Source organism: Nematolebias whitei, chromosome 14, assembly GCF_014905685.2.
Source record: "Nematolebias whitei isolate Nwh7 chromosome 14, NemWhi1, whole genome shotgun sequence".
NCBI lineage: Eukaryota > Metazoa > Chordata > Actinopteri > Cyprinodontiformes > Rivulidae > Nematolebias > Nematolebias whitei.
In genome coordinates this window covers 21301161-21304781 of record NC_056511.1, presented here as the reverse complement: position 1 = coordinate 21304781, position 3621 = coordinate 21301161, and positions in this window count along the sequence as shown.

The window sequence follows — 3621 nt, the reverse complement described above, 5'->3', positions numbered from 1 at the left end:
GCCTTGCCTTCCTGTTGTGTATTTAAATATATATATATATATTTTTATCCCCATCCATATGTGTGGGTGGGGGGTGGGGGGGGGGGGGGTAAAGGAGAGACACTAAACCTGCAGCAAGTGTGGGTTTATGTTTGATCACAGATATATTGTACATTATTAATGTTTTTGTTTAGTTGTATCAACTCTATCCAGTGTTCAAGTCAGTAACATTCACCACAGGGATGAAGCATTTAAAGATAAACCTGTGAAACACTATCTTCTCCCAGGTTGTGTCGTAAAAGTAAATAATATCAGCAAAATAGCTGCTGATGGAAATTTGAAGAGAAAAATAAATGTATCGTGATAGAAACAGAAACATGAGGTGTGTGACATACACAGTTCTTTGTAAAGAGTATTAATGCAGATCTGAGGTCTCCTCAAGTGGATCACACACACACATATATATATTTGTTTTTTTACATTGCCATCAATTTTGTATAACCTGACTTCTTCTATACAATTTCATAGGCAAATGGAAATATGAGGGATGCTGCCCGCCATGGCCCGTCTGCTGCCACCTGAAGTAACTTCAGCAGGATTATCATAATATTGCGGCTGGAATGACCATGTAATGCAAAGTTGATAGGGGTGTTATGGTTTATGAAACAGCATTCACTGTGAAATGTCTAATAGTGGAGTTGTTTCACGTCAGCAGCAATGGTTTCTAGTCTTTTGCCCCCTCCACCTGGCTGTTAGCTCATCAGTCTGTCAGTCCTGTCAGAATGAGGCTGGGCTTCTCCAGACTGAGTCTGTCACTGAGCTATTTACAGCATGTCATTGCCTAAAACCTGTCCAATAATGACACTTTAAAAGCTACAATGATTTATTTCATTATTCATTAGTTTTTCATACATATAAATATGGCCAGTTTGGAGGGAGGGGTGTTGTTGCGGGGGCATGTATGTCTGCAAGGATTTGATGGTATGGGGATAGTTGTATTACTCACGTCTTCTTCAGAATGTTTTGAAAAGGTATTAAAGATGTGACCATTTCAAAAGTTTTCTCTTTTTAACTATTTAACACGCTGGATTCAACGATTTAATCATCTAAAAAAATAACTTTGTCAGCTACAAAAAAGACCTTTGTATGTTAGAAAGGTTAACGTGTTGGTTACTTTGGTGCAATGAGAGGCAAGAACTACTCAACATGTATTCTAAAGAGAAACTTGTTTTCCAGTCACCCATATAAACCACAATTTTTTTTTTAAAAAGGTGAGTTTTCCTTCAGATAAGCTGCTAGTGCACCAACGTGGCAGAAATGATGAAATTATTGTTTTTTGATATTTTTTTTTCCAATGAAGCTTAAGAACAAAATTGGACAGACATAGCTTGTTGGCAGCAAAACAACCCACGCAGTTCAAATAAAATCTACTTTTTGTTTGCAGCAAAGACTGAGTCACCGAGTTTGACAAAGTAACAGTTTGATGATGAATGGTGCACACTTCCTGTCAAACAGAAAAGAAAAAAAACAGTAGAAAACTAAAAACTAAAAGCTTCACATTGTTGAAACATTTATAATGTTCCTTTTACTTTTCTTATCTAAAAGTCCAGAAACGTAATGTTTTATGTAGCACAAAATCAGTTCTGCTTAGTGGATGTTGTTTGCAAGAGTTTGGCGAGGTAAATCCAGGTGTAGTTAAGCTGTCAGACTGACCTGTAATGAGGGCAAAAAGGCATCAAAATCCATCAGCATCATGACAAATTCTATGATTACTATTGATGCTGCTCATCAGGGAGCTCACCGCCTCTCTGAGAGTGATTACTTCTGTCTGGTTCTGAGGTCCATGTGGCTGCAGGCTTCTGTTGGATAATGTGTGTGTGTGTGTGTGTGTGTGTGGCAGTGAAAAGTGTTGGTGAGGTTGTCTTGTGATTAATACTCCTATTTACTGCTGCCATTCCCTCCTTAGCATCTTCTTGGCCCAAGGTTAGTTGGAAATGGCTTATTTTCTACACAAATATTGGGACCGTCACACGTGATGGTTTAACATTTAAAGGAAAAAAAAAATACTCAAGTTGTATTTTTGGGTACTAAGATCTAAATTTAAAGTCTCACAAGAGGTAAATGTTCAGTGTGAAGATATTTAAATGACTTTCAGTACTTTTGTACATTTGTAACACTCTGAAGATTTTAATTGTGTTATTGTTTCTAGACTGAAGCCGCAGCGTTAGACACATGTAACCCACTAGATGGTGATGACTAATATCTGATGGATCTGTTGGTGAGTATAGAAACACTGCAGCTGAATTAACAATGAAAAAAACATTTATTCTGAACAGGTCCTTCTTTTAAATGAGTTTTCAGTTGAGCAGTGTTTGGGTTGGTCTAATTCTGTTGCTTTGTCCTTCATAATTATTGCAGAAGCCCACAGTGTCTCCGGGGACATCTTTACTATCATGTATCATCAATTCTTCCCTGGCCTGAATAGAAGACAGTAATGACTGTGTTGGCCTGTTTCAGCAACTGCTTTTTATATGCAAGTAATGATAAATAGAGCAGCTTGAATTAAATAGTAATTTTCACTCAAGCTCACCAGATTTAACAAAACTCCTCAGTCAGTACTTTCCCACTAAGAACTTAAAATGTGCTGAGTTAAAAGTTTAAAGTTGACATGTTTTAATGTTAGGGTGATTTGATAAGGCTGCACTCAGTTTAGTCTTTTCTTTAAGTCCAATGTTGGTGTTAATGACATAAGGCAACTGCGTCCTTAAACCCCATGTGTTCATTTTAGACTTAAAAAAAAAAACTACACACACAAACACACATCTTCCTAGAAGGCATAAAATACATTTTATTACTCTTTAAATACTTGTTTCAGTAAAAACTGGACATGTTTTTAGTTTCTCTAAACAAACCGTTGTGTTGTCTTGAGTGTGGTGCCCTTTTTGGACAGAGAAATGCAAAGACAGCTTTAAAACTATTTGTAGACCAATCAATAATATGGCTGTTTGCAACCTCACATTCAAGCTACTTCAGTAAAAAAGACAAAGTAAATCACTGAAATGAAGTGTAAAATAAATTCTTGTGATTTAGAGTAAGAAACAGAAAACCTGGGGAGCATCAGCCATCATTTAAAGGCTGCAGTCACTAAAGCTTCCAACATCCAGGACTCTACAGACGTGGGCAACATGTGGCGCGGGGGCCAAAAGTGGCCCTTAGACCATCTCTATCAGGCCCCTTCATTCTTAATTAAAAAGTGAACAACTTTTAAATAAGTTGATGAAGTTTGTTTTTCAATAATACATTTAAGAAAGTCTAAATCAAACATCTTGGGCAAATTGATAAGAAACCTTTGGATTGATAAAGGCTAAAACGTATTTTAAGTTGTCGAGTTTTCAGAACTTCAAGACTCCAAAAAGCAAATATACAATTTTTTTTTATTTTGCATATTTAAGCAAAAAATATATAAAACCACCAGAGCCAGTTTAAAGAAAATACGTCTAGTAATCTTAAAGATTATTGGAGAGATATATTTTTTATCAAACTTGCTAACGATGCTACGACAAGAAAACTCTACAAAAAGTCTTCCAGATTATCTGCCTTGAATATATATATATATATATGTAAATAATCAGAAGAGCATCA